General features: G+C 37.9%; 1 long non-coding RNA gene across 3 annotated transcripts in view; it reads left to right on the top strand.

The window, feature by feature from the left end:
* The window catches only part of LOC139035062 (uncharacterized), a 62,903-nt gene that overhangs the window by 22,852 nt on the left and 18,003 nt on the right, over positions 1-22,048 (top strand). Inside the window, exons 3-6 of one of the 3 annotated variants that reach the window (XR_011487574.1) lie at positions 15,919-15,999; positions 17,519-17,660; positions 21,259-21,312; positions 21,646-21,772. This is a non-coding gene — a long non-coding RNA (uncharacterized lncRNA). The remainder of the gene's footprint in view (positions 1-15,918; positions 16,000-17,518; positions 17,661-21,258; positions 21,313-21,645; positions 21,773-22,048) is intronic. The other 2 variants (XR_011487573.1, XR_011487575.1) reach the window with 2 other exon arrangements.

Below are 22,048 nucleotides of genomic sequence, written 5' to 3'. Positions count from 1 at the left end.
CTCCAACCCAGAATAGTCAGGACAATCCTCCACCTTTAGGGCTTCCCAAGGTGGCTCAGTGGTAAAGAATCTGCTTGCAATGTAAGAAATACAGGAGATGTGGGTTCTATTCCTGGGTCAGGAAGATCCCCTGGAGGAGAATGGCAATCCACCCCAGTGTTTTTGCTTGGAGGATCCCATGGATGGAGTGGCCTTACAGGTTACAGCTCATGGGGTTGCAAAGAGTCTGACATGACTGAGCGCACACACACATACTCATTTGCCCAGAGCCACCATTAGGACTGATTGAAAGCCCATCTGTCCTGCCTCCCTTGTACGCCTAGTCCTATCTTTATTTCTTACACTTTATTTTTCGGTCTAGGCTCCACACATACTAAGTTGCTTTAATTTCTGCAAATTAACCTGCTTTCACAGCTGTGACGTGTACTGTCAGGGCACATTTGTATCTCTGCCCGACATACGCGGTCCACCCTTTTCTTTTCATCTGTGCTCTGATGTCCCGACTAGCTTACCTGGTGCCTTGTGCCTATATAGCCAGGGATTTGACTATAGGATCAGTGATTTTCTCTGCTAACCAAGTCTTGATATTTGCCCCTGACATTATGGACATATTTCTTCTCAATTACCTTTTCAACATTTCATATCTTTTGGAAATAGCACCTTGTAAAGGAAGCAGGGACAGGAAGGGATCAGTGCCTGCAAACTTCTAAGAAGTCTTGAACTTAAAACTTTAAACTGAATCAGGATACTTCCATGGATCATAGGGTTTAACATCAGTCTGTTTTTACCTAAGCATCTGAGTCCTAGGTGTACAATCGCTGGTGTGCATCTGTCACAGTCAATATTGAAAATCCTATAGCCAGTGACTGTGAGAAAAGATAACATTTAAGGTTTATTCACATTTTCTTTACACTTATTCATTGTTCATCTTGTGTGCCTGTCATCTTGGAAGCTACAAAGTCCTATTCAGAAGCACCTGCTGGCCGATGATCACTTTGAACAAATAGTTTAAAAGTAGCTAAGAAAAGGACAAGAGAAAATAGAGCAGCAACTTAAGCAGGAAGCCAGATCCTCACTGTATGTGTGTGTGTGTGTTTGAACATTTACAATTCAGTATGACTTTAGCATTTCATGAGGGAAAATGAGCAACAAAAGCAAAATGAAAAAGTATTGCTTAATGTGAGCTTTAAATTTTTAACATACAGCATGATTTATTTATCATTTAGAAAGCTCTCCCAAAGGAGCTATTTAATAATATACAATTTGCAAAGTGGCTTCATCTTTCTTTTAATTCTCCCACACCCTGTGGCAGACAGGGTAGAGTCTACGACCCTTACTTTAGATGTGAGAGGAAAAACGAACAAAGATGTTTATGATTTAGAAGACAAACCTTTCAAACTTCATCTTCCAATTTCTCTGACATTCTTCAAATCTCTCTCCCTGTGCTCACACATGTATCATTAGACATCAGAACTCAAGCTTCAAAAATCTGGTCTTTATTAGGAAGAAACAAGCCACTTGCCAACGAGCCTTACATCATGGAAAATCATTCTCTCAGTCAGAAGATTATTTTGTCAATCTTTCTGCTTCTCCCTTGTAAGATTTTGTTCACAGTTGCAATTATTTTTCTTTAAAAAAAGATGCAAGGCTAAAAAAGGTCGGGTTGAGGACTTCCCTGGTTGTCCAATGGTTAAGACTCTGGGCTTCCACTGCAGAGGGCATGGGTTCACTCCCAGTCAAAATACTGCATGCTGTGTGGCACAGCAAAAAAAAAAAAAAAACAAAAACAAGAAAGACACCAGGTTTTCATAAATCAAGGCGGTACAAATGGTGTCAACATTCTCACTGGGTCTTGGGTGCTTACAGCCCCCAAAAGTATATCATTTTCAGTGTCTTGTTTCCAGCTTCCCTGGAAACCTCTTTTACCACACCTCAGTCCACCCTAATCTTACAGGCGGGTGTCTGAATTGCCTCTGCTTGTCTCTGTCTTTTCAAAAAGCCTACGTGCTTATCTCAGATATACCATTACAAGCTCCTCATCTTTTCTACTTTTGTCACTGCTACCAATTTCTGCTGTCAGAGTTAATCATCAAGATGTTAATCTTTTCTCATATATATATATATATATGCCTCTGCTCTCTGAATGAGAGAAAGTTTGGATGCTGGCCATAAAGGATGTTTTGTCATTATCATGATCCTAATTTGCCATCCTTGCTTCCTTTCAGGAACGTAGAGGAATCATGTTGATGTTTACTGGAAATGCTGTAATCCCAATAGGATTTGCATAATAGAATAAATTTCACTGTCATCGCTTTAGATCCCCATTACTTTGTGCCAATTCTATGACAGCGGCCTCCTAACTGGCCTTCCTGCCTCCTTTCCAAGAGTGCGCCTCAATATTGACAAATAGAATTTTCTTTTTGAAATGCAAATCTTTGCATGCTGTTTTTCTACTTAAAACCTTTTCTTCCACCAGCCTTTAGCATTAGAGTCCACATGCTGTAGAATTATCTCCTCAAGCATTCTACCCTACTTATCTCTTCAGTCTCACTCCTCTCCTTGCCGCTTTCCTTTCACCCATACTTATAATTTCCTAGCTGTGCTAAGTGCTCTCATGAGTCGGGGGTTCGTTCACGTGTGTCATCGTACTAAATGGGATACCTTTTTCTCTTGGCTACCTGGCCACTATTTCTTTATTCTGCATGGCTTACCAGACATTATTTTTTGATGACACAAACACCTATGAGTCCGGAAGAATTTTTTGCCTGCATTCCAACTACGCCACAAGTAGCTGAGAATTTGTAGTTTGAGGGAAGGGGCTCAGTATTATTCATGTCAGTTCTTCTGTGCCTGACACAAAGTGGGCACACAGCAATGATTACTGAATGAATTGTTGATATTCTACACTCATTATACGAGTGGACACAATACCCTTTCTGTAATCCCACCAGGTCAGAGATTGGGTTTTTGTTGTATTAGTGTGCAGGCAGGATACCACCAAACTAAGAGTCAGAAGGTCCGGTTCCTATTATTGACTTTCCAAGCTAGTGTCTGAGCCTCTATTTCATTCACATACCTTAAAATATTTGTTTATTGAGTCACTATTAGGGGCTGACACAGTTCTAGGCTTTGAGGATGTTGTTGTTTAGTTATTAGATCATGTCTGACTGTTTTGCAACCCCATGGACTATAGCCCTCCAGGCTCCTTTGTCCACGGGATTTCACAGGCAAGAATAGTGGAGTGGGTTGCTGTTTCCTTCTCCAGGGGATCTTCCCAACCTAGGGATCGAACCTACGTCTCCTGCATTGGCAGGTGGATTCTTTACCACTGAGTCACCAGGGAAGTCCCTTGTTGGCCCAAATAGGCAAAGTCCCTTTCTCATGGAATTCCCATTGTATTTGAGGGGACAAGAACAAACGGGTAGGCATACAGTGTGTGTCAAGTTGCTGTAAGGGTTATAAAAAGTGAAATAGGATAAAGAGGTTAAAGAAGCAAGAGGATACAGTTTGAAATAGGATGGTCTGAGAAGGCATTTCAGATAAGGTGATAGCTGAGCAGAGAGCAGTGAGCCTGCGCATTTTTGGAGAGAGAGCCTTCCAGGCAAAGCAAACAGCAAGGTCAAGGAGCCCGAGGCAAGATCATGCTTATCGTGTTCCAGAAACAGCAAGACTCCCACTGTGGTCAGAGCAGAGTGAAGAAGGGGCTTGTGAAAAGAGACAAGGTCAGAGTTGGCAGGACCAAGCCATTCAGTAGCAAGTGGTGAGATGTTTCCTTTTTATTCTGCGTTATAGAAAAACCCATTGAAGGATTTTGAGCAGATTTGAGGTACAATCTGATTGCTCTTTTAAAGCACTCTGACTCTTCTATGGAGTAAATATTGCTAGGGGGACAAATCTAGAGGCAAGATTAGGTAGGAACCACTGCTGATGACTTAGGCTAGGGTGGGAGCCCGTAAAGCAGAGCACAGAGATATATTTCAGATACATTTTGAAGATAGATTTGATAGCATAGCTTTTTTGCTGATGAACTGGATGTGAGATGTATAATAGAATAATCTGTGATGATCTAATTTTGCACCATTTACTGAGGTGAAAAGCATAAGAACAAAAGATCCATCTTAGATGTAAATACACATAGACTTAGACATAGATACACATGTATGGCATGGATAGAGATGTGGATACAGATAGATAGATGCAAGTGGAAATCTCAAGTCAGCAGTAAGATAATTGAGTATATAGAGGAGTTCAAAGTTTGAAATTAAAATCTGCAAATGACCTAAACATAGATAAATTTACAGCCATAGAATTTAAAGTTGAGTGAAGTGAAGGTAGAGAAGATAAGGGTCCTAAGCAAGGTTTACAAGCCAGAGAAAAACCATCAGAGGAGACTGAGAAGCAGGGACCCATGGAATAGGTATAACAACCAAGTGAAGAAGTAGCTTCAAGGAAAGAGTGATCAGTTGTTTCAAAAGCTGCTAATAGGTTGAATATCTCAAGGACTGTGACTTTACCCTAGAATTTAGTACTGTTCAGGGTATTGATATCCATGACAAATGCAATTTGAGAGAGTAATGGGAACAAACCTGATAGAAATGGCAACCCACTCCAGTACTCTTGCCTGGAAAATCCCACGGACAGAGGATCCTGGTAGGCTACAGTCCATAGCGTGGCAAAGAGTTGGACATGACTGAGCGACTACTTGTGAATAATTAAAGAGCAAGTAGACACAGGAAATATAGATAATTCATTAAATAAGACTGGTGGGCTAAATAATTTTCAAATTACCTTTTCATCTCTAATTTCTATGATTTTTAAAATCATATCAATGTTATATATCTCAGAGTTACTTGGGTTACCAGTTCAGTTTTGAGTTGAACCCAATATCCTGAGCATGGAATTATTTTGAATGTACTTTTCTTTTGAGAATTCAGAAAGCACTTTAGTTTTCTCAGAGCCTCAGGGCCACTTTTGGCTGTTTCAGTTATCACTGTGCTGCAGAAGTGGTGAAGTGCCAAGTATTAGAATACTGGGTAACAAAGAGCTTCTTGCACATATAGTCACTTCATGTTTTGCTTCATTATTCAAATCTATTCTGCATATCCTATCTCTCAAGCATCAGTCTGTCCTTCTATCCATTCACCCTTCACTTATTCAACAAGCTCTGGCAATACCAAGACCTCCCACAGAGTGTTCTCTCCCCTCTATTTGGGGACACACAAATGGAATATTTCCTGAGCCAGAGGAGGGTCTCTCAGTATAATTACATTAGCAGTCCCTGCAGATGAGCAGGTTCAGAGCTGTAAAAGGAAGGGGAAATAAAGAGAAGCAGAGGCATTATAGTCTGAAGACTATTTTAATCATAATTTGAGAATAAACCTTGAGTTGAAGCTATAAATGTTTTGCTAAAGCATCTGATCCAAAAATGATCATTTGGAGAAAGTTCAGTGTGGTGTACAGCCTGAGTCAGGAAAGAGGCTTAGGATGAGGTCCTTACAAGGGGTGCTAGATGTTTGATTTTATATCATGAAGGCTTATGGAACAGGGGTAGGCTGATTATAAAAAGTAAAATGCAGTGCCATAATAAAACATGATGAAAGTAACTAAGATCCCAAAGTGCTGTTTTTTTATTCTTTTATTTCCTCTTTTCCTATCCTTTTTTCCTTTTTGAGTCTGTCCTTTTTTTCCTTCCCTTATATAACACAAAGAAAAATTTGATACAAACCATGATGATGAAATTCAGAACAAAATATTTATTTTTATAGCACACAACTGAACTTCCATATAAACTAAAACATCATTTCTTAAGTTCTATATCTAATTTTTTCCCAGAAGAAATTTATTTTCCCTAAGTAACATTCTTGACACATTCTCAATGGGCAGGAAATTTTGTATTATACGATATTTTAAATGTAACCTTCAGCACAGCAATGTGGATAAGCCCAATGAATATAAGATAGAGAGGAAATGAGAAAAATGGTCTATATTTTTTTTTTTTTTGCTCTTTGCTATTTCAGGAGAACAAGGAAATGATGATTTAGATTTATGTGGAGGGTCTCAGAATCAAAACCAACAGAGCCAGGCTGTCAGATGGAGAGGTACATGGCCACTAGAGGAATAAACCTTCCCTGCCAGAGAAAGAAGATCCTGTTACTCACACCTGCCTCTTGATCAGACACTTGAGACAGCTGGAGTGGTGGAGCAGATGTGCCCAGAGATAGCAAATAGATGTGCTTGATAGCAGGAACATGGAGCAAGATAGCTTCAAGTTCTTGAAGAAAATAAGCTGCTACGATCAATGGAACTGAGAAAGCTCATTATGTGGGAAGCTTCTTATAGGATGTGGTTCTTCCTAAGGGAATTCTCTGCCAGAGCCATAAGGACTTTGACTCTGCCTGGGCACATTCTGAGTGTTGAAATCAATTTCTCGTTTTTAAATAGGTTAAGATTTCCCTCCTACCCTGAAAAATAAGTTTTCAATAGTTATGAGACTGACACTAAATTCAGTTATGGGTAAACTTTATGTTTGGGGCCAGCTGGATATGTGATTTTACCTTTTCTCTACATTTTAGGGAGTCTAAATACAGATCAAGTATTTTTGATGAAATATGTAGTATTTAATTGAGATGGGATAAAGTGTAAAATACATATCAGATTTTAAGGTTTAATGTAATTTTTTGCATTTCTAATTACAGCCACCAGAAAATTTAGAATTGTATATGTGTCTTGCATAATATTTCTAGTGGACTGTGTTGTTCAAGACCATCCCTACTGATGTTGAGTTACATTCCAATTTTGACTAATACTCTAAACTTGAAACTAAATTTCAGTTTGAAGTGATAATGATGATGTTGACTATTTTATAACAAAGACAGCATCTTTAACTACTTAGAAATTTAGAGATTATAAAGCTCCCTTACATAGGATATTATATTACATTCTATAACCCACTGCAATGTGCTATAAAATTCACGGAAGCTCAGAGAAGCAATGTGGTTTACCCAAAGTTGTTCTGCCCGTTTTTGGCAGGACTGAGATAAAAACTCACATGTCCTAATTCCAAAGAGATTTTTTCATCTGCTTCATGGAACTTCCCTTTTATTTTGTAGTATATGACTTTTTTAATTTAAATGTTGTGTATTAAACCTAATTATATATATGATGCCTATTGAACTCAATAGTTATATCAGGCAGAAGAGTAGCCAAGGGTTAGAATTCATAACTGGCTCTTTGTTAGACCACTTTTTCTCATGAAATTTTTCCCACAAGACTACAACAATAAGGTTAGAATCCTGCCACTGTAACTTTTGTAACTCTCTGAAGTTAGTCATTCACTCAGGTACTGTTAGAGAACCTAAAATGATAGAGACCTGAGACTTTCTTTTACCTTCCTCATATGTGCGTGGCCATCAGCATGTCTATCTGCTAGTAGATGACCATCTGTTACAAAATTTAGTCTGAAGCATGTTTATGTAACTTATTAATGTTCATATTTTCTTAAGGAGTACAAGAGAGAAGAGTTTTTTAAAGAGCCTTTATGCATCATATCTAACAATACTGCAATGACTAGATTCTGTAGTAGTCATCTACTACATTAGTAGTAGCAACTGGTAGGAATGAAAAATGTAAAGAATTGCATTAAGTTAGGGCAATATATGATCAAAGCAGATTCCTTTAACATGTTGAATATCTTCTGTGGGACATTTCATCATCTCATTTCATTTTAAGCATAAAATGGCCTCGTGAGAAAGATATTACCATTTCGAAAGTACAGACCCAGAGTACACGTGGTTAGATGGATTCAATCCTAGGTGTATGACTGTGGCTTGATATCTATATTTTCCCTTCTGTCTAAAAAGTGGCAATTTTGGTTCAGTACAGTAATCACTAGACTGTGAATCAGAATAGAATACAAATTATAGGCATAATACTTAAATTACATAGTACTCAGGTTTCAAAAATATTCATAATACTCAAGATTTAAATTAGACACAATATTCAATCCCTTCCCAACATCCGGTCCCGTCACTTCATGGCAAATAGATGGGAAAACAATAGAAACAGTGACAGACTTTATTTTTTTGGGCTCCAAAATCTCTGCAGATGGTGACTGCAGACATGAAATTACAAGATGCTTGCTCCTTGGAAGGAAAGCTATGATAAACCTAGACAGTATATTAAAAAGCAGAGGCATTACTTTGCCAACAAAGGTCCATAGAATCAAAGCTATGGTTTTTTCAGTAGTCATGTATGGAGATGAGATGGTTTTAGTGGTTTTAGTCACTAAGTCATGTCTAACTCTTGTGACCCCATGGACTGTAGCCTGCCAGGCTCCTCTGTCCATGGGATTCTCCTGGCAAGAATAATGGAGTGGGTTGCCATTTCCTTCTCCAGGGAATCTTCCTGACCCAGGGATTGAACCCTGGTCTCCTGTATTGCAGACAGATTGTTTACAGACTAAGCTACAAGGGAAGTCATTTGTCCACAAAGAAAGCTGAGCACCAAAGAATTGATGCTTTTGAACTGTGGTGTTGGAGAAGACTCTTGAGAGTCCCTTGGACTGCAAGGAGATCCAACCAGTCCATTCTAAAGGAGATCAGTCCTGAATATTCATTGGAAGGACTGATGCTGAGGCTGAATCTCCAATACTTTGGCCACCTGATGTGAAGAACTGACTCATTAGAAAAGACCTTGATGCTGGGAAAGACTAAGGGCAGGAGGAGAAGGGGATGATAGAGGATTAGATGGTTGGATGGCATCACCGATTCCATGGACATGCGTTTGAACAAGCTCCACGAGATAATAAAGGGCAGGGAAGTTTGGCATGCTGCAGTCTATTGGGCCGCAAAGAGTCAGACATGACTGAGTGACTGAACTGAACTGAACCCAACATCAAAATGACATATATCTACTATTATAGTATTGTACAGAGTAGTTTCATTGCTCTGAAAATCCTCTGTCATCTGTTTCCCTTTCCATCCCCCTTTCCTAATAATGTCATGTATTTGGGTAACACAGTATGCAGTCTTTTCAGATTGATTTCTTTCACTTAGAAGTATGCATTTGAGTTCCCTCTTTGTCTTTTCATGGCTTGATAGCTCATTTCCTTTTAGGACTGAATCCATTGTCTGGATGTATCACAGTTTATTTATCTACTTACTTATTGTATGGTATCTTGGTTGCTTCTAGGTTTGGGCAGTTATAAATAAAACTGATGTAAACTTCCCTGGTGGCTCAGTGGTAAAGAACCTGCCTGCCAATGAAGGAGACATGGGTTCAATTCTTGGGTTGGGAAAATACCCTGGAGAAAAAAAATGGCAACCCACTCCAGCATTCTTGCCTAGGAAATCCCATGGACAGAGGAGGCTGGTGGGCTTCCAGGAAGGAGGTCACAAAAGAGTCCAACACAACTTAGCAACTAGTCAACAACAACAAACATCCACGTGCAAGTTTTTGTCTAGACATAAGTTTTTAACTCATTTGAGTTTATGCCAGGGAGTGTGATGATAAGAGTATGTTTAGTTTTGTGTGAAGTGCCATACTTTTCTCCAAAGTGGCTAAACCATGTTGCATTTCCACCAGCAAAAAATAATAGCTCCTGTTGCTCCAAAATTTCACCAGCATTTTGTGTTATCAGTGTTTTGGATTTTTGCCATTCCAATAGATATGTAGTGACATCTCATTTTTACTTTTAATGTGCAATTCCTAATGACACATGAAGTTGAGCATCTTCTCATATGCTTATTTTGCACCTATGTATCTTGTTTGGTGAGGTGTCTTTTTTGATCTTTTGCTTAATTTTTGATCATTTATTTTCTCACTGTTGAGTTTTTAAGAGTTATTTGTGCATTTTTGATAATGGTTTTTTATCATATGTGTGTTTTGCAAATATTTTCTTCTTACCTATTCTGAATGGGTAATTACGATAATCTTTTAACTAGCTCAATGACCTCAAACTTAACTTGTTTTCCACACTGCTGTTAGACTCTGAACCTCAAGTGCGGACTTCACAATGATTATCTGCCCCTCTAGCTGCTTCCCAACATGCTGCTTCACCTCTCCATTCCAGATATACACAACTACTTCCAGTTTTCAAAACAAGACAGCCTGATTGAAGTCTCCATGCCCCTGACCACATTTTGGTCTGTACGCAGAATGCCCTTTTTCTGTTCTTTTACCAAATGAGGTCTTACTGATCTTTCAGAACATTCTCATGAACCCCTTATTCTAGTTTGTATTTCTTAAACCTCTAACATTAAACATTCAGGTTAAATTAACCAACTCCTTTTACCTCTTTGTCATCCTTAAATAAACATAAAATATAATACTACTATAGTAGTACTGATATCTAACTACACAAATTTATTTACACAAAAACTTTTCTCTACTAAGTTGTCCTGACTCAGGGATCGAACCCTAGTCTCCCGCACTGCAGGCAGACTCTTTAAGGTCTGAGCCACCAGGGAAACTGGCTACTGTGAAGGCTGTTGCGTTTATCCCCAGTGCCTGGCACACAAGCAGATATTTAGTACATATTTTCTAAGAAATTGAATACATAAATATCTTGTCATTTGCTTAAAATATTTTAATAGATGCCCTTTGTCTACAAAATAAACCCTGAACTCATTTCAGTGGGATATCAGCTTCTTCCTCATAAGGTTCTTGCTTAATCTAGACTCTTTGCTATCTATATATTTATTCATGATCACATTCTACTAAGGGCTTCCCCGGTGGCTCAGATGGTAAAGAATTCACCTGCAATGCAGGAGGAGCAGGTTTGATCCCTGGATTAGGAAGATTCTCCCAAGAAGGGAATGGCAACCCACCCTGGTATTCTTGCCTGGAGAATCCCATGAGCAGAGGAACCTGGTGGGCTACAGTCCATGGTGTTGCAAGGAGTCAGACATGACTGAGTGACTATACATGCATTCTACATGTATAAGAAGTTCTTATACATAAGGGTGTTAGAGTTTCAGGTTTCAAGGCCATGGGTCACCCAGGTCCATAGCTGAACTATTTCAGGGTCTGGTCAAGCATGCAATCCTTGCACTAAAGGCTCCTGCAAAGAGTTCGTGGGAACTCTTTGTTACCTATGGATCTAAAGAGAGTGGGTGTGTTGAAATGTAGGCCAACCTTTAAAGCAAAATCTAAAATGTCCCAGTCTATTTTATATATACCTGGCCTTGCCAATTCTGTCTCTCTCCAGCTGAAGTTCTTAAATGCTTTCCTCCCCACCATTCTTACATACACGTAGATGTTCAGGTCTTTTTTTGTGGAATCTTAGGTTGCAGATAGGACCCACTTTTACCACTTTGTCTTGACTACCATCCCGTGACTGCCTGGTAGGAAGCAGTATATATAGGCTATTTCATTCCCCATGAAATGTGTAAGTGATAAGAAATGAGAAGCTGTGCTTTGCTTTCCAAGAGAAAAGGCTGGGAGTGAGCTTTCTGTAAATTCCTTACACTTAGTGAGTTAACTTGACATTCCTTGCTTTACGTGGGCTGAAGCTGGCACACAGCAACGCCAGCATTTCCTCTGCTGCTAGCATGTAATTAAATGCTTTGTGAATTATTTGGGGACATTCGGTTATGTTAAAAACATCACAGAAATGAAGGTTCTCTTTGCCTTGATCCTTTAATCTAAGGCATTATGTTTTTGACATTCACTCTGTTATTCTTTCTTCAGGTAACTATGGTCCCCCAAAATACTGAGTTGGAGATATGAATAGGAAGATTTTTGTTTTTCAAGTTGGGAAATCCCTAATGAAGAATTTTGAAATATTAGCTGCAAAGGGCATATCTTTAGCCTTAATGCAGAATAACAGTTATTCCTTCTGCCTCTCAAGGCAGACCTATCTGATAGGTCAGTAAAAGACTACAATTACAGGTCAATCTAATTTCCAGCCAACTTTACCTTTTCAAGCTCTCTGCCTACCTCTCTGTCTCTCTGAGTCAGTGGTGGCAAAGTCAGAGGCTATAGAAGCTTTCTTGCTGTCATGTGAGGGGTTTTGAATTGCATTATGAAGTCAGTGGGCCTAGTGTCACTGTGCATGGAAAAGCTCCTGGTTAAGTCCAAAATGCTTCTGAGACAGAATTCTCTGCTCCACAATCTCTATACTGTGTTTATACTTTTATCTCCAGAAGACAAAGTAAGTTCCTTAGCCTTCTCCATTTGCTTAATAACTTGAACTGCTCTGAAACTGTCCAGCTCTTACAAGCTGATTGTTCTCCTTTCTTTAGTGGTCCCTTGATTTCCTGTCCAAGATGGTGAGTCATTGCAGCATCCTGACAGCAGGATTGACATTAGGTGCCCACCACCCACACTGTTCAGAGGCCATGCTGTGCCTCTCAGGCCAGGTGGGACATTCCTCTTCCTGCTCCTCCCGGGAGCACAGCCTGGTGAGGTCTGCCCAAACCATGCTAGGGCTTGTATGCTAAGAGAGCCAGTCTCCCAGAGTCTGGCCCTGTCTTTTATATTTCTTCTCACTGTCCTTGTTGCCAAGGCCTAAGGATGCAATACCACAAGGTCACTTCAGTTATAACAGATCTCAACTTGAAACAGTCATTTACCTTTCATCATAGAAAAAGATACTTATTTCACTTGTCATTTTTATCTTTGATATTAAAAATGCTAGCTGAATGATCTTTAGATTTGAAGACCTGGGCACATTTGTCAGTGTGTGTGTGTGTGCGCTCAGCCACTCAATCCTGTCCAACTCCTGACAACTATGGATTGTAGTCCACCAGGCTCCTCTGTCCATGGGATCCTCCAGGCAAGAATCTTGGAGTAGGTTGTCACCTCCTCCTCCAGAGTATCTTCCTGACCCAGGGATTGAACCCATGTCTCCTGTGTCTCCTGCATTGCAGGTGGATTCTTTACTACTGAATCATCAAGGAAGTATTTATCACTGTGCTCATTTTTTCAAAAAAGTATCCTCATTATTTATTATCTTGTTTGTTTGTTGGGAAGAATATTGTTGATGGATGGATTCAAATGTACACACTTAAAGTATTCATTTACATAAAGAACATTGTTGTTCAGTTGCTAAGTCATGTCTGACTCTTTAGAATTCCATGAACTGCAGCATGCCAGGTTTCCCTGTCCTTCACTATCTCCCAGACTTTGCTCAAACTCATGTCCACTGAATTGGGATGGCATCCAACCATCTCACCCTCTGTTGCCCTCTTCTCCTTTGGCATTCAATCTTTCCCAGCATCAGGGTCTTTTCCTATGAGTCAGCTCCTCACATCAGGTGGCCAAAGTATTGGAGCTTTAGCTTTATCATCAGTCTTTCCAAGAATATCCAGGGTTGATTTCCTTTAGGGTTGACTGGCTTGATCTCCTTGCTGTCCAAGGGACTCTCAAGAGTCTTCTCCAGCACCAAAGTTCAAAAACATCAATAAACAACATTAAATATATATATCATACATAGATATGAATCTACATTTTTAAAAAAATCATTGAGGCAGAGCAGAAGAACACTAATGTTCAGTCTTGAATATACATCAATATTATTTCATAAAAGCAGTTTTAAATATTTTCTTAGTTAAAGGACTACAATATCAAGGGCTTGACTATCTCTCAGGATATATGAAATACAAGGTACAGCGAACAATGTTCTAGTAATTCAAAGAAAAAGAAGCAAAGAGAACAGCCTCTGGTTTGCCACTGGAGGTACAGACAAAAGTCATAACAATGTTTAATTATGCTTTTTGTATTAACATAGACTAGATTATGTAATAAAAGGGATGATCCCAACATATAGATGATTCCATCTAGAAATCATATTCTACTATTTTACTACCTAGGAGGTACAATAACTGTCTACTTATGTGAAAGGGTAAAGACAACTCCCCTATTGGACAGTAGTCCTATGTCTACTACATCGTGAAAAGTCACATTGGAAATTTTCAAAGGACACCTTAGGTTTTAGTTGTTATGCTAGACAGTACATTATGCATCAGTTGACTTGGCAAAGGGATTGCATTGTTCTATAAACACACCTGAATTATAGTTAGAGGGGAGATGTTGAAAATCACTGTTTAATAACATGCTCTGTAGTAAAATGGCTATAGTTTCTTTATATATTACACACAAACATACACATTTGTTGAAGTATAATTGGCTGTTTTTAGACTATAATGTTATAAATGCAAATATATAACTTCTTTGAATCTCACTTTCTATGCCTACACTAAGGGAATAACAATGCCCACTTCCTTGAATGGCTATTGTGAAGATCAAATGAAATAATGTACATGAAACACTTAATAAGAATCTAACAAGCAATGATGATTCAATAACTGTTACCTACTTTCCCATTCTCTTAAACATGAATTTTGAGATCATCTTGACAGTGGTCATCTCTACAAGCAGTGCTGTGCCCCTAAGAACAAGTCTGGTTGAGTGGCCATACCATGGTATTGATTTGATCATCTGGATTTATCCTCCAGCCTGAACTGGTTTAACAGTCTTGTCTGCTTTCAAATTAGCTGATATGCCCTGGTGGCTCAGATGGCAAAGAATCTACCAGCAATGCAGGAGGCTAAATTTGATCCCTAGGTCAGGAAGAGAAGGGAATGGCTACCCGCTCCAGTATTCTTGCCTGGAGAATTCCATGGACAGAGGAGCCTGGCGGGCTACAGGTCATGGGGGTCACAAAGAGTTGGACATGACTGAGCAACTAACACTTTCACATTTTTGCAAGATCATACTACAGTGATAATAATGACTCCCATTTATTAATAACTATGTTGGACTTTATCTCTACACCTAAAAATCTCCTTGAAAGATGGGAATTTACTCTTCTCATTTTGTAAATGAAAAATTTTAGGTACCAATAGATTAAGAAACATATCCAAAGCTGCACAAAAAGCAAGTGTCAAAGTTGGTAACTAAGAAATCCTGCTGGCTCTCTGCTTCTCCATTTCCACTACACTGCATGTTGTCATCTCACCTCTCTCCCTTACCAGTCTATGAGACAGGATCTCTGTTATAGTCATGACACAGTTGAAGGCATAGAGTAGGTCTTAAATGATTTCATGGAAGAAGGAAAGACTATTCAATCCAACTAATCATGCCATTCAACTCGATCCAATAAATACATCTAAAAGTTTATAAAATAAATCTGTTAGCTTGTGGTTGTTGGAGAACTTACAGTCTTAAATAAGAAATATTATTGTAACTGAGGTGCCCTAAAGTCAGTCTTTTTTTTCAATACCCTAAGGAAATTACAATTGCATATACTAAGGGACTCCATGTTTGATACTAAAACACTGCAAGAGTAGATATAATGAGCCAAGAGAGATGAAGCATGCTTGGGTATGCACTTGGATTTTGCTTCAGATAGTCAGAGAAGTATTCATTGCAAGATATGGGGAAATGATATTTGATTTGGATTTTGAAAGATGAGCAGAATTTCAATATGTGACAACAGAACAAATGGCGTTTTGAGCAGAGGTATATATATCAGCAAAATAGAAAGAGTCACTCGTATGCATAAAGGCTGTACTTTGAGATAATCTAGGCTGAATCAAGGACACCCTAAAACCCAGAAGTGACAAGTTTGCTTCCTTTAAACTTCCAGTAACCACAAAAGGGAACATTTATATTATCTTTAAGAGTCAGAAACAGTAGTCGACTTTTATCAAAAAGTTTACCTTTAACTCTGCCCCTGCAAGGCATGACAAGGAAAAGTTAGCTAGTGTCATTGACTCTAGAGAAATAGCTGAGTGTAAGTGAAATTGAATACAAATATTTGAAAAATAATAAAATTCTAAATAAATAAAACAGTGAGCCAGATCTAGGACTTAGGATATTTGTCAATTGTTAGTTCTTTTTGCATAGCAATCCAATAAATCAATTAATTAAAAAAAAACAACTCAAGCTGATCTGTTTTCCTTTCCTTTCCCATAGCACTTTCCATCATCTGACATGTTATGCATCTACTTGTTTGCTTATTATCTGCCTTTCCACTAGAATGCAAGCTTCATGAGGGTGAGAGCATGTTTTTCTTTCAGCATCTAGAACAGTGCCTTAGACTTGGGATGTAGAATTGAGTGTGTGCTGGTTGAATGGATGAAGGAAAGAATGAAACAAAATTAAGTAGAAGAAATAGTAAAAGATGAACACAAGGATAAGGGAAGGAGCAAGATCAAAGAAATCCTTGAAGTGTTAATTGCAATCACTGAAAAAGAGGTAACCTGAAGCTCAAAGTAAGATTATCCTCTATAAATAGAATCTGAATGCAGAATATTAGAAGGTCAGCAGATGGGGCTCTAAGAGGTGAAAATTACATATCAATTCAGATTAATAAATAAAATGATATGATGAATCAGAAAAAGCTGATATAAGATTAATACAAAACCAGGAGATAAATTTTTTAATTTGTGGGTTAAACAAGTGAAATGCAAAGAGTACAAGTAAAGCCAGTTCTTTGCAGAAGAGAAAAAAATGACTCCCAAAATAAAACAGAGAGCAGAGCATTTATGGGAATAGAATCCACAGACCAGCATGTGGTCCCTAGAAGACAGGACGTATAAAGAGAAATATACAAACTCTGGTCTAAGGCGTGTTGAAGTTTGCATACTGTCTGTAACTCTTGCTGACTCTGTGACCTTGAGCAAGTCACTTAACCTCGCTGGGCCTCAGTTCCCATGTCTGTATAATTTCTCTAATAATACCCTCTAAGGCAGATATAGAAGTATGGACTTCAAAAGCAGACTGTTTAGGTTTAAATCTTAGCTCTACAACCTAACATCTGAAAACCTTGAGTAAGACAATGTCCTTGCCTCAGTTTGTTTATCTAGAACATGTAAATAATTACCTTCCTGCTACAACAGTCATAAAAATAATTTCTAAAGGGTGAAAGCCAAACCACCAAATTTTTTGAAGGCAATAATGAATAATATTATTACAATCTCAGGATTAGGAAGAGTTTTTTTTTAATAAGAAAAAAATAATTTTAAATTATAAAGAGTGATAAATTGGACTACATTAAAATTAATTGCAAAATATACAGTAAAGATGATAAAAAGAAAAACCATAAACTGGGAGAAGATATTAGCATCTTATAGGAAACATAAAATACTGATATTCAGAATATAGTGGAGAAAAATCCTTCCAAATCAATAAGATAAAAAGTCAATCAAATAAGCCCAGAGAGAAGAAAGGGAGTTACTAACAACACAGTCAAAATACTGCTCCATTGAGATAATGTAGGAAAGGAGGGAAATGCATGTTCTGTTTCTTAAGCTGGGTAGTGGATATTTAGGTGCTTATTTTTACCAATATTTACATTTTATACACTCTTTGTAAAGAATATGTGTTCCCCAATATAGTTTTTAAAATAAAGGTTGTAAGAAGCACCTGCTTCATCAGGTTGCTATGAGGATAGACAAGTTGTTTAGAACAACATCTGCAATTTGTAATTAATATGTTATTGTCATTATTATTATTTTCTTAAAACATTAGGAGCATTATAGGCACTTACTATAAGATTTCTATTATTTTGAAGCTATTGTCCCATGAAGGAATATGTGAATGGAGAGAAAGTGGTCTACTTGGAGACTAGGACAGAAGAAAACCATCCAAGGGAAGGTCTGAATCCCTGCTTGTCAGAATTGTCCCTGAACATGGAGGCGGTTCATCTCAATATGGTAGGTCTCTTATACCAGCCTTTATGATAGCCTTGTTGTCATATCAGATGCACATGAAAACACTATAGTTTCCCATACAGCTGTTTTCATAGAAATAGAATGTGCTAACAAACAGTATAAACATTCTGGTCTTTGGTTAGCTTTATTATGTTTTATTTATTTATAGAGGAACATTTTGTTTTATGTTTCAATTTCTTGTGAGCTCAGTCAGTGGAATTTTTAGCTTTCCCAGTTCTGAGAGCATCAATAAAGCAGTACTGTAACTAACCAAGCAGAAGACTGGTTCCCGGATTCTGATCCAGGCTCAATCATAAAGCCTGGACTGAGTAGCCCAGCATACCTGTGTCAGATCTCAGTCATTAACTACAAAAGATAGAAGAAAAAAGGGAAATGTTTTGATAAGAGATTATGTTAAGGGTTTTTGACAATGACACTGAATGGTAAATAGATGTTATCTCTTGAGATCATTTAAATATATTGAAATGGCCACCTGGCAAACTGTTCTGAGTGAATTCTGAAGCATTATTCAGAGCATAAAAGACATTTACCATGGAGAAAGGGAAGGTATGTGACAGCGAGTGTGCCATGGCGGATGGGAAAACACTAATCACCAAGCCAAGAGGGGAGTGGTGATTTTTGCATTTATTGTAGAAAGATAAAAAATGTCAAAACAAAAACTATAGCTATTATTATGCAGGGATGAGGATGAGATTTGGGATTATATGCTCCTTATAAATGCAAATGAGGAAAGTTTCCCAGAGAATATAGCACTTGTACAACATAAAGTATGGAATGTGGAATAAATTCATTTACTCTTGGTATCCAGGTTTGGAAATAAACAAAAGCAATCAGAGAAACTACACATTAAAGTATTATTTGTAGGTGAATACTATTAGAGACTCTGGATTTGAGTATCTGTGCTCATACAGGTGGTCAGTATTATCAAAAGTGTGAAGTGATTACCAAGAAAATTGATAAGAGTTTGTATAAATAGAGATTGTAATAAAGTGACAGACATTGTGTTTTCTGACCATAGTATGACAGTACTTAAAATTAATTTCTCAAAAGCTAGAAAATTTGACAGAGATAAATAGAAGAAGGTCAAATTCCCATTAGGGCAAATGAACTGTTCTTAGTGACAAGCAAGCTGATAAATGGAAGAGAACTCTCTCTCTCTTCTCAAAATATCCAAGGGTGGTGCTAAAGAAGTATTTATTCTGACACTTGTTAGAATGGAAAGACAGAGTTTATTCAAAACTATCTTGGTCGGTGTAGGAACTACTGCAATGGATTTTTGCAATATTGGGGAGATTGGGCTCAATTCTAAAGACAGAAAGGAAAAAGAGAAATTTACAGCCAAAGAGCAGGGTAGGGGTCTGTGGATAGAAAACTACTAAGTGTAAACACCAGGGGAAGGGAAATCCTTGCTAAACTGATTACCCAGGATTTTTACTAAACTAGGCTCTTGAAAACATGTTAAAGATGGGGCTGAGTCAGGCTCAGAGGAGCTTATCAGAGTTTGGTTCAGGAGAGAGTCAATATCAGTAATAATAATTGATAATAAATGATATAAAGAAAGTTTTTAGGAGAAGGAATAAAGGCCTAAACTCTAAGTCTATATATAGAAATGATGCAGGTCTTTTTATAGAAATTTCAAATGTGGAGAAGTTGGAGCAAAAGGTCTACACACCACCAAAAGTAAATTAGGCACATATGAAAACTCCAGATGATGAGGAGAGAAGATAAATAGATGATTGATAGATGATAGATAGATAGATAGATTGATAGATAGTAGCACTGCAAGGATGGACCCCCCCCCCCCCCCCGACTGAAAATCTGTTTGGGTTGTCAAGACCAATGACCACACACCAGGAGAGTATGAGAAGGTTTGTTCCTTACATAACTTTTTGGAAGAACAGGGTAGGCTTCTGAGTTGATTCAAAAATAACAGTGCAAGAAAGGAGATTGACTTAGGGTTTTCATTGTGGTTGGGGGAGGGTTGGGCCAATAGCTCCCATGTTGTCAGGATATTGTGTGTTTTGAATCTTTCACCTGCACCAAAGGAAGGTGCAGTTAAGCCTTCTAATCAGTTTGCCCAGTTGGAGGGTAAAGGGTGATGGACTTTATTTGTGGGCTGTGAAAAGGATATTTTTTGACCACAGTAGGAAAGTATTGGAGAATTTTGTGCCAAGGAGTTATAGGATAGGATTTACATGTTTATAAGATGTATTGCTTTGCTGGTACAGTAAGACTAGAGGTATATCTCAAGGACAAAAGCAGGGACATTAGTTGAAAGGATTAAGCAGCAATTCAGGCCATTTTACTTGGTAAACAGTGGTAAAGTTGGTAGGAAGAACTTACAGCTGGGATATATTTTGAGACTTCAACTAATAAGACTTGGTGATAGATTGCATTTAAAGGATGAGAAAAAGAAAGGAACATAGGACATCTCTGAAGTACAAACCCCGGTCAGCTGGATGAATAGTGATTCCATTTAATGAAATGGAGAGGAGAGCTGTGGGAGGCAGCCTGTGTTTGGACATGTTAGATTTCAGATGTCAGTGATAAATCCAAGTGGAGGTGTCACCCAGACATTTGGTTGTGCTAGAGACTATACACAAAGAGATTCATACATTTTAGAGTTATCGTTGAGTGAAGACCAACCAAAAACTAAGAGCAATTTGCCAGCACAGGTAAAAACTCCCAGACTCCAGTGTAATTTGTTTCACGCACATTAATCAACAGACATCATGAATTTGTTTAAAAGAATAAAAGCCTTACTGTGAAGTTGAAATCTCTCCCCAGTTTCCCCAGCCAAGAAGTGGGGGTAAACACTTTGTGATGCTAACCAATCTGTTTCTCTAAAACATCTGAGAATGGCTTCCAGCCAACCTTTGGCTGCACTTTTAATGGCATGTGGTCTGAAAATGTAATGAATGGCACAATCAAGTAAGAGATGTCAATAGTAGCAGAGGTCAGAGAGAGAGAGATTTTGTAAAGTGGAGACAAAAAGCCCTGCTTATCATTGACTACCTGATTTTTTAATAGGATTTTGTTTAGAGTCTGGGGAAAAATGAGAACCATAAACAATGTAAAAACATGTAAAGTGTTCAATAAAGGAGTGGTCTGGAAAGAATTTAGATTTTGTGTCGATGAGACAAATCAGAATTTATCTGTTTATGATTATGTTATGCTCCTCAAGGAGGAGATGATAGACTATGTGAGAACATTGTGTTAAAGTGACCACATCCTCAAAGCTCTTGGATATTTGGAACAAGAAGTTAACTAAGAAAGAACATCATGTTCATGTTGCCCTTGAAAACTTGGCTTGTAAATAAACTCTCATAGGAAAAATCGTCTACCTGTTGCTTTCCTATGTGCATGCCACCCTCTCATGCTTCTAGAACTGTCTTCCAGGAGAACAAGTACTTTTATTTCTCCCATTTCTCAAAGTCTTAGTCAAAATCCTCTATTATCTGATTTTTCACACCAAGTGTTCCATCACTGTGTCTTATATGTATTTTTCTCTGTTGTTCTCTTATGTTCTGCCTTAACCTTTGGGAAATACTTTCCTACAAAATTCTTCACATCCTTCAAGACCCAGGTTAATTGTCTTCTCCTCTGAGAACCTTTCCTTGATTATCTAAACAAAGTGAGTCTTTGCTTCCTATGTTTCTATTAAATAACCTAGACTTCATTAGCAAGTAATATAGTTATTATATATAAAATTGTATATAACCTATGATTATACTACAGTTGTTAATGTCTAATTTCCCAATTAGACTGTGAACACCCTGGGACTAGACACTATGTTTCATTCCATATGTTGGTATTTCCATAACCCAGACTGCCATGGTCACTGTGTTCAAAAGTAGTTTGAATTATGTCTAGTATAGTACTTAGTTAGTCTTAATTCTTGATATTAAAATTAGTAATTTAAACGCAATGAAAAAATAGGGACTGAGTTTTTTTCTTTTCTTTCCAGATTCCATTTTTTTCTAATATCTGCCTATGGATTAAAGTGAAATCCAGAAATTTGGGGTAAGGCCTGGTCATAAATCTTTCCCATTTACATGGCATACACAAAGAAAGACAAGAACATAGCAACCAAGGTATGAATCTGGAAATTTTTAAAGAAACTTCTTTTTTTTCTGGATTCCATGGTCAGGTTGCAAGATCTGAAAAGTTTAGATTTGACTACAAAGGCAATTTCCATGGTGCAGTGCACCAGATAACCTAACTAATGAGCATTTATAAAGTTCTTGATGTCTCTGTGGAAAGATGCTGTGGAAAAAAAAAAAAGATTTTTCTTTATGGTTTCACTTAATTTCATTTCATTTATAGTTATTTGTTCCAAAACTAACAGGCTTTATCATTATTCTCACTCT

This window comes from Odocoileus virginianus, chromosome 5, assembly GCF_023699985.2.
Source record: "Odocoileus virginianus isolate 20LAN1187 ecotype Illinois chromosome 5, Ovbor_1.2, whole genome shotgun sequence".
Lineage (NCBI taxonomy): Eukaryota > Metazoa > Chordata > Mammalia > Artiodactyla > Cervidae > Odocoileus > Odocoileus virginianus.
The sequence above is the reverse complement of the archived record's forward strand: the minus strand, read 5'-3'. Positions and strand labels throughout refer to the sequence as shown.